The following is a 13,429-nucleotide window of genomic DNA, read 5'->3' as shown; positions in this document are numbered from 1 at the left end:
TGCACCAGGTCTCAGTTGCGGCACACGGGATCTTCGTTGCCGCGTGCGGGCTTAGTTGCTGCATGCGGGATCTAGTTCCCGCATGCGGGATCTAGTTCCCTGACCCAGGATCCAACCGGGGCTCCCTGCATTGGGAGCGCCAAGTCTTAACCACCGGACCACCAGGGAAGTTCCCCCGCCTCCCCCTTTGTGGTCTCCTTCCATCTGGCCTCTCCTCCTGGCTGGAGGACTTAGAGCTTCTAGGCTTCACCCCGACCTCTGTGCTCACTCCGGGGTGGGGGGCGTGGAAGTGCGTGAGAAGCTGCAGCTCCTGGAGATGCCTGGGCTCAGACTCGGGCCCCAAACCTAATGCAGGGCACCAAGCACCTGTCATCATCCACTCCACTCCAGGCCAGGCCCTCCTGGGGCCAAGATGACCCAGCAAGGTTCTGTCCTCAGGTCACCCACCGCTGTGTGGGAGAGGAGGGGAAACCAGCCAGCACAAGGGATGGAGGGAGTGCAGAGGTTTGAGGGCCGGAGGAGGCTTCCTGAGCAGGCAGTGGCCTTGGAGGAGGGGCCGCACTGTGACAGGTGGACCCGGGAAGGGGACCCAGGCAGGAGCAGCGGCTTGTACAAAGGCCTGGAAACCACAGTGACTGCTGGGTGGGCAGGTTGGGGACAGCTGGAGGGTGGGGTGAGGGACTGCAGGGAGACCAAGGGATGCCCCTTGCTACGTGAAGGGCCTCACCCCCTGGGGCATGGGGCAGGGAAGGAAGGCTCTGGCTGCATGCCCAGGTGCCTGTGTCTGGGTGGTGCAAATGGCCCTAATGGGTTTATTAAGCTGGTGCACACACATCTGTCTCTTGCTGTGGAGGAAATGGTCACATGACCAGCCCGGGAGGGGCAGGGAGGGGAGGGGGGCACACAGAATTCCAGCCTCTGCCCAGCTAAGCCTTGATCTCTCCACAGCCTTTCCAGAGCAGCCATGAGCCCTGACCCTGGGGCTGGGTGACCTTGGACAGATCACTTACCCTCTCTGGGCCTGTTTTCCCCTTAATGTAAAAGCGAAGGTTGAACTGGGTAACTCTAAGGCCCTGCACTCCACCAGCACCCAGTATGGGTCGGACACTGGCAGGAAACAGATGGCACACTGTCTAATGGGGCAATTGAAAGTATTTACAAAGGTGTGGGCAGCACACCTGGTCCCTGGGGACCCAGGGCACCGATGGGGCCATAAGCACTCCTGTCCCTGAAGGGCTGGTGGCGTTTCCAGAGCCAGTGAGCAGGAACCATGGGCAAGGGTCTGCCTGGCAGGAGCAGGGGGCTGTAGGTAGAGGGAGCCGGGGGACTAAATACCCCGGCCTTTCTCCTCTGGCCTTCTGATCACGTGCTGACCACACCTAACCAGAAGCAAGAGGGTGGGGGGTCTGGACGGTGTGGTCCATGTGCCAGCTGGACCTGGGTCCAGAGCAGGACAGAGAGGGGCCAAGAATGGCCTTACAGGGTACTATGATCTGTTTTTTACTCACAGCACTTCTGACACCAAATGGGGTTTTTCTGTTTGTTTTTTATTTTTATTTTGGCCATGCCAAAATAAAATCTATTCAACTTGGTTACAAATAGCTTATTCCCATGACCCCCTCCTCAGATTCCATAATTTACTAGAACGGCTCACAAAACTCGGGAAAACAGTTCACTTACTATTACTAGATTATTATAAAGGCTACAACTCAGGAACAGCCAACCAGAAGAGATGCACAGGGTGAGGTATGGGGGGAGGGGCGCTGAGCTTCCACGCCCTCTCTGGGTGCACCACCTCCCAGCACCTCTGTGTGTTCATCCACCCGGAAGTTCTCCAAACCCCATTGTCTAGGGTCTTTATGGAGGTTCCATGACCTAGGCACAATTGATTAAATCATTGGCCATTGATGATTGAACCAACCCCAGTGCCCTCCCTGGAGGTTGCTTAGGAGGAGTGGGGGGATAGGGCTGAAAGTTCCAGCCCTTTAGTCATATGGTTGGTTCCATCCTAAAGCTCTCTAGGGGGAATTCCCTGGTGGTCCAGTGGTTAGGACGCCACACTTTCACTGCCAAGGGCTCGGGTTCGATCCCTAGTCAGGGAACTAAGATCCTGCAAGCTGCGTGGGGCAGCCAAAAAATTAAAAAAAAAAAAAGCTATCCAGGGGCCCACCCAGAGTCACCTTATTAGCATAAACTCAGGCATGGTTGAAAGGGGCTCCCCTTATGGATAACAGAAGATGCTCCTCTCACACCAGCACTCAGAAAATTCCAAGGGTTTTAAGAGCTCTGTGCCAGAAAACGGGACAAAGACCAAACGTGTATTACTTATTATATCACAACCTCACAGAGGGGGCACAGGCCGCCTTTGTGCTGATCCTGTGGAATCAGATCTTTCCCTACATTTGTGGGCTCCAGACTAGAGAAAGGGGCCACAGAGTCCTGTCCCAGGCGGGGGGCTGCCTGAGGCCAGGGCTGGGCGTGCAGAGGGGGCTCTGCAGGAGCTGACCCCTGAGTCGTGGAGGACAGCAATCCTGGCTGCCTCTGACCAGATATCCCAGAGGGCCTTCAGGCCACCACGTTACCCCACAGCCAAACCTAGAGCTGCCTCTGGCCCCAAAACCCCTCCTGGTTCCCTGGCCCTCCAGCCCCTGAGCTGAGTGCTGGAGATGACCCCAATCAACCTCTGTCCCAGACCACAGGCCCCCACGGGGGACATGCACCACTTTCTGTGACAGGCACAGCCTGGCCACAAAGTTTAAGCCAGCTCCCTGGGACATGCCCAGTGCTGAGCTCAGAGCCCAGCCCGGGGCTGGTGGGATGCCCCACCCTCAACCAACCCAGGCTCCCCGTGGAACCTCAGCTGTGCCTGGCCTTGATTCCCTGGGCTCTTCTGGGGCCTGGGAGTCCAGGACTGGCTGGAACGGAAGGCCCGAGCCAGGGTGGCTGGCCCCATAGAGCTGCTGATGGCGATCCCTATGGAGCAGAGAGGGTGCCTCGGCTCCGGAGCCGTGTCATGGGACCTGCTCTCAGGGAGAGCTGTGCGGGGCAGTGCCCCGGAGCTGCCAGGGCCCTAGGAGGGTCCATATCCGGGCCCCAGCCCTGGCATCCTGTCTGACCCTCCTCAATTTTCTCATCCATGAAAAGGATGGAAGAGATGAGTGGTAGGGTCCTCAGGTCACTCAGTCCCTCCGTGTTCATTCATTCACTCATTCATTCATTCCCACACTCAGGGGACAGTCACTGACTTCAGTGCTGGCCCTCAAGGACTGCATCAGTGAGAGGTAGACTTGCACAGAGATAACAAGGGGGCCGTCATAGGATGGAGAACGCTGACACTGCTACCGGGGGCCGGGCCTGGTGGGGTGACACACCACAGCGTGTGGCACATCAACCCACTCAGCCCTCCAGCTCTCAGGCGCACAAGCCTGAGGAAAACAGACTCAGGGACGATGGCCTTGAGCCATGAAGTGGCACCACATGTCACCTGATAAATGGACAAATAGATCAGGGCAGAGGACCTGCTGTATCCCGCTGCCTTTCTGCCCGTTTTTCTGGCGCTCTCTCTCTCTCTCTCTGTATCCTCCCCTCTTATGTTTCTCTGCCTCTGACTACAATCTTTTGTCTCTGTTTTTAACTCTGACAAGCCATGGGAACTCTCTCACTCCCTGGGGGGAAGCCGTCTGAGCTGAGAGGTGGACACAACCGTTTCGCAATAAACACAAGATAAAATCAGAAAACTGGCTCCTGTTCCAGGTTTGGGCTCAGTAGGGGAAAAGGGCAAAAATGAAGCAGAAGGACGAGGGAGAAAGACTGTGTGTCAGGGATGGGGACCGTTCACAGCCCATCACCCCAACCGGCAGGTACAGAGGGGTCACCCCGGGCCCCTCCCCCAATGCCCTTTGCAGCCTCCAGGCTCCCCATCTCCATGCCGTGGCTCCTCTCCAAACACCCGGTTGTCCCCTGAGGCAGGAGCCCAGGTGGCCCCAGGGGACTGTTCTGCCCCCCCTTCCCCACAAGTGTGTGTTTGCACCCCCTCTTTGGCATGGATCTGGGGCTCTCCTGGGAATGCTGGCTCACACAGAAGAGTCTGAAGACCTAGGCGGTGCTGGCAGCCAGGCAGGCAGGAGGGGCTATGAGGCCCGGGAGAGGAAGGAATCAGCTCATCTGGAGTCTGGGGAGTGGGCTGCTTCTGGGTCCGAGCCCATCAGCCTAAGCTCCCTGGGGAACATTTCCACCTGGGACACAAAGATGCAAGGGTGTGACCTGAGAGAAGGGTCTCTCCAGGGTCCTAGCCACCCTGTTGGGAGGCCCCTCCCAGGAGGACAGTCCAGGCAGAGGGCGTGGCCTCCTCCACCCTCCCAGGACCCATCGGTTAACCCCAGGCCTAGGGGCAGGCTGCTCGCTGGTGGCCCTGGGGACTTTCAAGGTTGCTGGGAACGTGGTGTTGCGGGAGCCGTGTGGCTTGCTAGGCGGGTTTGAGCTGCCCAGAGTCAGGCCCGAGGTTCCGGTGTCATCCTGATGACTCAGGGTTCACAAACGCTCTTCCTTTTGCCCTCCTGCTGCTGTTCCCACCTCCCGGACCCTTCACCTGGAGCCCAAATCCTCCTGGATCCTTCAAGCCCAGCTCAAATGTCGCCTTCTCCTTGTGACCACCTGTGACTTCTTCCACAACAGGTTTTTTTCCCCTCTGAATCTCAAGGACTCCAAGAATATCTCCTGGCTGCCCATGAGGCTGCCTCTCCATCCATCCCTCATGGGATGAAGGGACTGAGAGAGACAGATGGGGGGAGCAGCGAGAACAGAGACCGGGATACTCAGACCCCCCCTTCCTCAATCCCTGCACCCCACCCAGTCACTCCAGCCCAAGAGAGCGAAGGCCACGCACAGAGGACACAGTGACTCAGGAGGGGCTGATCCTTGTCCAGCACCTACTGGGCACCAGGAACGGGTCTGAACAATTCACGTACATGAACCCCCAAATCCTTGGGGCAATCCCATGGTTAGCCTCATTTTACAGATGAAGAAATGGGGGTTGTGGTAGGTGCCACCAGGGTAGAAAACACAGGATGGGAATCCAGCTGGGGTGGAGCGGGAGGGGTCTCAGAACTCCGCTGGAGGGGAGCAGAGGGGGCTGCAGGGCCCCTGGGGGGAAGGCAGGGGTGGTCAGCTCCCCAACCCTGCCTCTGGTCTGGGCAGCAGCCAGGGTGGTCCCCCGTCCTTCTCCCCACCCCACCCCCAGCTTCCTCAGTGGGAGGATAAGGCCGGGCATTTCCACTTCTTTCTGGAAGGTTCCGGAGGTTAATGAGGGTAAAGCACGCACCACCACTCAGGGGGATGAAGTTCTGGGAAGAGAGGAACCTGGATCTGGGCTGAGGGCCAAGGGCAGGGTGGGAGACAGCACCTCTTCTCACGGAGCCTGACCGCCCGCTGTCCCAGGGCCACAGCTAGTCCCTTCTGCCCAGCCACCAGGCCCCTGAGGAGTCTCTGAGAATGTCAGAGACATTGACCGGAGGCCTTCTCTGCCTCGACAGGGCAGGAGACCCCTTCTCTTCCCACCGTGGACCTACTCCGGCCTGGGCTGTTTGGGAAGTGGACTCCTGGGGCCCGGGGAAAGTGACCGATATGGCTGTGGTTGTCCGCAGCTGGGCTGCTTTACATCTAAGGCGCAGTTGGCGGGGTGAAGGGAAGAGCAGGTTCTCAATGCCACCTGGACCCTGGAGGGACGCCAAGCCCACAGCAAAGCCCCAAGGAGTTAAAAGCTGCAGGCAGACTGGACCTCGAGCCTATACCTCCAGGCTCAGTCCCCAAGGTGGGGACATTTATCTCAGGCTGTTCTCTCCCATCCCACCTTTCTCTGCATCCCCGGCTGCCTGTCATCCTGCCTGGGCTGCATGCTGGGCACCAGGGACAGGAAGAGCTTGACCACAGCCCCCTGTCCTATGGGAACAAGGTGGCCAAAACAGAGGGACAGACCCCAAGTAGGCAGTCCCGAAGTGCCATGGGAAGCATTCCAGCCTGCAGGAAGAAAGTTCTGTGCCCTCTTAGGGGAGAGGGCTCTCTCCTGGCTGACCAAGCCAGTGGCCCCATCCGCTGTGAAAGGGGCCCCTGGGCCCACAGGGCTGGCAGGAGTGAGGTCAGGACAGCTGTCCAGCTCTCCCAAATAAGACCAAAGGATCTAGAGTTTGTGCTATTGGGCGGTGCAACACAGTGGGTCCACTGCGGAGAGAGTGGGGACAGGTGTGACATGCCCACAGAGGGACAGCAAGAACTTACCTGCTTAGGACTCAGTGTTCTCATGTCCCCCTAGGACCCAGCAGTTCTGCTCATGGTATTTCCTCTATAAAGAGAAACTTGCGCTCTCGTCCAGCAGAAGTCATATCCAAGAATGCTCATGGCAGCCATATTCATAACAGGCCCAAAGTGGACACAGTACAGAGGTCCGTCTGTAGGCGAAGGGCATTGTGGGAGCTCCATCCACACTGTGGAATGCTATTCAGCAATGATGAAGTGTGGAGAGTTGACCCAGGCAACCACCTGGGTGACTGTCCTGGACTTTATTACACTGAGTGAAGCCTGACGCAGAGGAATCTGCACTGTGTGATCCCATCCGTAGGGAGATCAGAACCAGGCAAGACTAACCAGGGGTGATCAAGCTGGGGTAGAGGTTGTCCCTGGACTGGGGCACGAGAAAGTCTGCTGGAGGCTGCAAATGTTCTAGATCTCCATCTGGGTGATGGTTACCCAGGTGTATACCTGTGTAAAAATCCATCAAGCTGTTCACTTAAGATGTGTCCTTTTGGGCTTCCCTGGTGGCACAGTGGTTAAGAATCCGCCTGCCAATGCAGGGGACACAGGTTCAAGCCCTGGTCCAGGAAGATCCCACATGCCGTGGAGCAACTAAGCCTGTGTGCCACAACTACTGAGGCTGCACTCTAGAGCCCGTGCACCACAACTACTGAAGCCCACATGCCTAGAGCCCATGCTCCGCAACAAGAGAAGCCACTGCAGTGAGAAGCCCGTGCACCGCAACAAAGAGTAGCCCCCACTTGCCACAACTGGAGAAAGCCCTTGCGCGCAGCAACGAAGACCCAGTGCAGCCAAAAAAATATTTTTTTTAAATGTGCGTTTTACTGTAAGAAAAGGAGTCCATGTTTATTCAGCAAGTATCTGTCACTGTGTGCCACTGTGGCCACAGCAGGGGACAGAGGCCTCTGCCCCTGGGGAGCTTGGGGGGTGGGGAGCTGTCTGCTGCCTTGGGAGGCCTGGTCCTTCTGTACTGAGCACACCGTCAGCCTGGCTGTCCCTCACTCAGGCACAGGCCAGAGAGACACGGGTGGAGACCAGCAGGGGACAGAGGGGACAGTCACACAGAAGGTCCCAGGGATGCTAGGAGGGACAATGGAGGTCCTGTTGAGGGCGGGTAGGGCAGGGGGACCCCGGTGAGCTGAGGGCTAAAGGGCGCCCAGAGGCCAGGGTCCCAAGTGCCCAGGTAATAGGAAAGGACCTTGGATTCTATTACAAGTTAATCACTAAAGAGATATTGCCTATATGCTTATATTGTACATAATGGCCCATCTCTGGGAACCCTGCCTCCTAGGTAATGAGTGTTAAGCTAAAATACCTTTGATTAGCTCACGGGAAACATCCTGACCAGGCCAACCTGTGGATGACTGCAGGAAGGAAGAAATTAACACATCCCCTCCGGAGTCTGGCCAGAACCAGGACTTCACCTCCTTCCCTTTTAGTATAAAAGAAGCCTGATGGGCTTCCCTGGTGGTGCAGTGGTTGGGAGTCCACCTGCCGATGCAGGGTACGTGGGTTCGTGCCCCAGTGCGGGAAGATCCCACATGCCGTGGAGCGGCTGGGCCCGTGAGCCATGGCCGCTGAGTCTGTGCGTCCGGAGCCTGTGCTCCGCAACGGGAGAGGCCACAACAGTGAGAGGCCCGCGTACCGCAAAAAAAAAAAAAGAAGCCTGATTTCTAACTTGGGGAAGATGGTTCTTTGAGACTCGAGTCTACCATCTTCTCAGTCTGCTGGCTTTTGGAATAAAGTCGCTATTCCTTGCCCCAGCAACTCATCTCTTGATTTAGTGGCCTGCCCTGCAGTGAGCAGTACGAGCTCGGACTCGGTAACACCCACCGAGCACCAAAGCTGTGAAAGTGGAGAAGCTGACCTGGTGGCATGGAGAGCCCTTTGAGCAGGGGTGAAGGGTGTGCTGGAGCCCTCCAGGAGCTGCCTCCCCATCCCGTCCCACCCCCCCTCCGCCAGCCATCTCCCCCGCCCGCCCCCGCCACCCCACCGCCTCACCATGGCTCCAAGGCTCCTGGTGTCTGTCAGCCCAGCCAGGGCCTGTCCAGAGCTGGAGCAGGGAGGTGGTGGCGCCAGAAGCCAGACAAGTTTACTTACGTTCTGGCTCCTGCTGTGCTGGCCCCATGCGGAGTCCCCTGTCCTGCCCATAGTCATGCTTCTCGCCTGGGAGCTGGCTGAGGCTCAGCCAGGGTTCTGGAGTTCAGGGTCTCCTCAGAATCATGCCGTGCCCCCCAGCCCTGGGCCATCTCTGCTCACGGGGTGCCCTGAGAGCTGTGCCTGGCCCCTTTGCCCCCACCTCCCAGCCCCAGCCCTGCTCCTTCAAGTCCAGCCTGGTGCCACCTCTTCCAAGAAGTCCACTCAGAACATGTCTACCCTCCATGGAAAGGGGGTGCCCTTGGTTGCTCCGAGAGGCTGGGGCAGAGATCTGGGCCCAAGACTCTGGATTCCGAACCCTCATCTTTCAAAACCCAAGACTCTTGGTTTTCCACTTGCCTTGCCTCATTTTTCCGCTTTGGGAAGGGGCAGTTTTCACCCACAGGGGCTGAGGCTGAGGGGCATAAGTGAGGCTGGGGAGGCCTCAGAGAAAGGAGACCTCTGAGCTCCTCCTGGCAGCCCTGCTCAGCCACTGTTGGGAACCCCATGCCCACAGGGCACCTCAGGGACACTGGTCAGCAGCCGTGTGCCTGCCCTGCCCACCGAGGCTTCAGCCCAAGACCACTCTGGGCCACCTTGGGTTGCCCCAAGGGACCTGCAGTCTCTCCCCGGCCCCGCACAAGGGGTCCCTGGGGAGAACTGGCAGGGAGCAACATTCCACTTCGCTCTGCCCCCAGTGCAGTCAGGGTCTAGAACTTTCCCTCTGTCTCTGTATTTTCTCTTTCTGACTTCCTGTCTGTTTCTCTGCTTCTGTTTTTCTCCACTTGTTTCTCTGTCTTTTTCTCTGTCCTCCCAGGGAGATTGGAGGCCATGCTAGGAGTGGGTGACTTTGCCAAAATGCCTTTGCAGCAACTTGTCTACAAAGCAGACATAACACCAGCCCTTTGTCCCGGAGTTGTGGTGAGGATCAAGGACGATGAGGCACGGCCCGCACATAGTAGGGGCTCGGTCTGTGGCTTCCCTGTCCACAAAAGGAGGATGATGGGAATGGCCCCTGGCTCCTGTGAGGACTAGTGAGAGGATGTTCCTGAAGTTCTCAGCACAGAAAAGTGCCTCTGCTGACATCAGCGAGCTCTACTCATAGCCATGCTATGAGGTGCCCCACTACCATTGCCCCACTTTACAGATTAGGCAAATGAGGCTCAGAAAGGCTGAGTTACTTGCCCACAGTCACACAGCAGGTCTTATTGTAGTAGTGTAGCCAGGATTTGAACTCCGTGGTCTGGCTCCAGGGCCCACGTGCTTTACTGTGGGCCTTGGTTTTAAACTTGTATTTAATACTCTCTGACTAAATGGGGCAGGCGGGGGTGTCGAGATTGGCCTGGCAGGGGGAAGCTGGGAACAGAACCTGACCGGCCTGTGAATGACTCTCAGCCCGCCCCCTCCAGGCATCTCACAACTGGCCGGTCCAGACCTCTTGGCACACCGCTGTCACTCCCTCGGCCTGGAGCCTGCCAGGCAGGGCTCCCTGTGGCCCCGGGCTCAGTCTAGAGCTCTGCACTCAGCCTCTGTGGGTCCATAGCTGGGCCCCTCTGACCCCTGTGTGTGTGGGTGCCCTTGCCCCCCCTCAGCACCTGCACCCAGCTCCCTCCCCCCGCCCTGCTCCTCTCTGTGATCCACTTTCTCTGGCTTCCTCTCTAACTCACAGCAATGCCTGCGCTGCCCTATTCTCCTGGGTCCTGTCTCCTCCCAGAAGTCCTCTCTTGGGTCCCGGCCGAGACTTGGCATTGGGGAGGGGGGAGGACAGAAGGGCGGCATGAGGAGGCCTTTCCTCTGGGCAGGGACAGCTTCCCCGGGAGACCCTGAGGGCAAGGGGCCTCCAGCTCATTACAATCCTTGAAGTCTGGGGAAGGGGAAGGGCACCGGCTCCAAAATACAAAAAAAAAAAAAACCCCACAAATTTTAAAATAGTAAATGTTTACTTAAATTTCTTCTAAATGTCAGTTTCATCCATTGTTAAATTTAGCATTTTAGGACATGTCACTGTGCTTGGAAACAATTTGTAGGTCACATTACATTCTCTCACTTTGGAAGAATCCCCAAGATTCCTAAGAATGCACGATGTTTGTGGAGAAATCAAGGCCAGCAGCAAATCAGATGAGCTCCTGGAATCCAAAGAGCTTCCAAAGCTAAACTATACAATTATTTTCAAATATTTTTACAGCCACAGAAATGCATATAAAGTTGGGGCATATGTGCATTTTTTTTTATTGTGGTGAAAAAGAAAACAAAAAACATGTAACATAAAATGTATCACCTTAACCATTTTGAGGGGCACAGCTCAGTACTGTGCGTACGTTCATATTGCTGTGCAAACAGTCTTCCGAAGTTTATCATCTTGCAAAACAGAAACTCTATACCCATTAAACGACAACCCCCCATTATCTCTCCCTGAGGCTCGAACCCTGGCAACCACGGTTCTACTTTCTATTTCTGAGTCTGACTGCACTAGACATCACATATCAGTAAAATTTATAGCATTTGTCTTTTATGACTGGTTTATTTCACTTAGCATAATGTCCCCAAGGTTCATCCCTGTTGTAGCAGGTGTCCGGATTTCTTCCTTTTTTTTTTTTTTTTTTTTGCGGTACACGGGCCTCTCACTGCTGTGGCCTCTCCTGCCGCGGAGCACAGGCTCCGGACGCGCAGGCTCAGCGGCCATGGCTCATGGGCCCAGCCACTCCACGGCATGTGGGATCTTCCCGGACCAGGGCACGAACCCACGTCCCCTGCATCAGCAGGCGGACTCTCAACCACTGCGCCACCAGGGAAGCCCTGGATTTCTTCCTTTTTAAAGGCTGAATCATATTCTGATGTATGTGTATAGACCACATTATCTTTATCCATTTATCCATCAGTGGACACGTAGATGGCTTCTACCTCTTGACTACTGTGAAAAAAAGCTGCAATGAACAAGGGTGTGAAAACCCCTGTTTTCATTTCTTTTGGAAATATACCCAGAAGTAGGATTGCTGAATTATATGATAATCCTATTTTTAATCTTTTGAGGAACATGGTATGGGTGCCTTTTTTAAAATTTATTTTCCAGTTTTACTGAGATATCATCGACACTCAACATTTGTTGTAGGTTAATGATTTGATATAGGTATGGACTGGGAAATGACCACCACAATAGCTTCCATCTGTCACCACATATAGTTGCAAGTTTTTTCTTGTGAGGAGAACTTTTAAGATCTACTCTCTTTGCAACTTTCAAACATACAACACAGCATAGTCACTGAACATCACCTCCCCAGGACTTATTTATCTTATAACTGGAAGTTCATACCTTTGGACCACCCCTCATTTCCCCACACACACACCCCACTGGGTGCATTTTTAAATGTTTATTGGGGTGTGGAGTGGAGCCCTGGCTGATGCAGCTCCAAAAATAGTCCTGTGTGATGGGCAAGGCATGCAGTACACAAGCTCAGGAGATCCAGAAATAAAATTTTAATTTCCTATCATCACTCAATGTAATCTTGATCAGACCCTCACTTCTCATCTCAGCCAATTCGGATCCGACCCCCTCCCTGGGGTAGCACCCAGGGGGCTCACCTTTGTCTAAGCCTCTTTCTGCATCCCTGGCAGAGGCTGGAGGGGCAGCTGGTCCTCCCAGCCCTTCCAAGTCTCCTCTGATGCTCAAAAACCCAGACTCTGCAATTCAAACACTTTTTTCTTTCTGCACTACTGATTTGCCGTGAATTTCATAGACATGCTTCGAAACTCAAGAGCTGCCTCCTGTCCTGTGCCAGGAGCACTAAGACTTTCACGAGGCTTAGGCACTTTTGCTAGCGTGGGTCAAGATCTTAAAACTTATATTTTACGACCACTTTGGTATAGAGATGGATGCAATCCAGGCTGGATTCATTGTTACAGATTCATTCCTATTCATTCTTCCTTCTGATTCTAAAAGAAATTGAAACATTTTGTAGGTCCCTAAAAATATGTGGCCAGGGATACTCGATTCAAATGACATGGGTTAGGGGCACAGGAAGTTCAGGGTGGGAAGGAGACCCACATGCTAACATCTCAAAATGTCAACCCACTGAATTTGCAGCACCCAAGTCCATCCACGTCACTCTTCTTCTCCAAACCCTGCCCAGGAGAACATGCGAGCTCCCTCCCAGCAGTCAAGACCCTTCGTTGGCTGGTTCTCATCTGCCCTTGCAGGCTCAGGTACCATAGGCCTCTGACACCTCCCTCTTGGATGTTTCCAGAACACTCCAGCCTTCATCACTCCCCACACCTTTGCTCAGGCTGCCCCCTCCACTGGGAGCATCCCCTTCCCAGCTGGACCACATCATGCACACCTGTGCATCCTTTGAAAGCCAACTCAGATGTTACTTCCTCTTTGAATTTCCTGGGCCCCCTCCCTCTTCTGTATTCCTCATTCATTTCTCTGCTGTAGCACTTACCTGCGCTTTGATGTCCATCTCTTTCCTTTGACTGTGAACCCCGTGAGGGCAGTTGGTTTTCCCATGGATCCCCAGCACCCAGCACCAGTCCTTGAATGCTGACTACATAAGCAGATGACTGACCGACTGAATGAATGAATGAGGGAAATAGGAAATGACAGCAGTGGTCCACTTAGGAAAGGGATCCCCTCTGTAGCCCCCCCATAGATGGAGGGTCTGGACTGATGGTGGAGCCAGGCTGAGCTCCCCTCCCCGTCCCACCCTCTGACTCACTCCCTCCCCAGAGACTGGTTTCTGGGAAAGTGCTGGAAGCTCGGCTGCCTCCCTGGCTGAATCCTCTGTGTAGACCCCATTCTGCCCCAAGAGTCCCTGTGCTCAGAGGCTGTGCTGTGAGGACACTGGGCCAGGGACCGGGTAGTGCAGAGGAAAGGGCCTCGCGTGTCAGTGGGGATGGGGTCAGGGTGGGCAGCAGCCTGAGGCCCTCCCAGCAGCCCCCACGGAGCCTCCTCCCTTTCTGCTGAAGTGGGGTGATGCAGGATGCCGGGCAC

The sequence above is a fragment of the Mesoplodon densirostris genome, chromosome 16 (genome assembly GCF_025265405.1).
Source record: "Mesoplodon densirostris isolate mMesDen1 chromosome 16, mMesDen1 primary haplotype, whole genome shotgun sequence".
NCBI classification, from domain to species: domain Eukaryota; kingdom Metazoa; phylum Chordata; class Mammalia; order Artiodactyla; family Ziphiidae; genus Mesoplodon; species Mesoplodon densirostris.
This window is presented reverse-complemented; position numbering follows the sequence as displayed.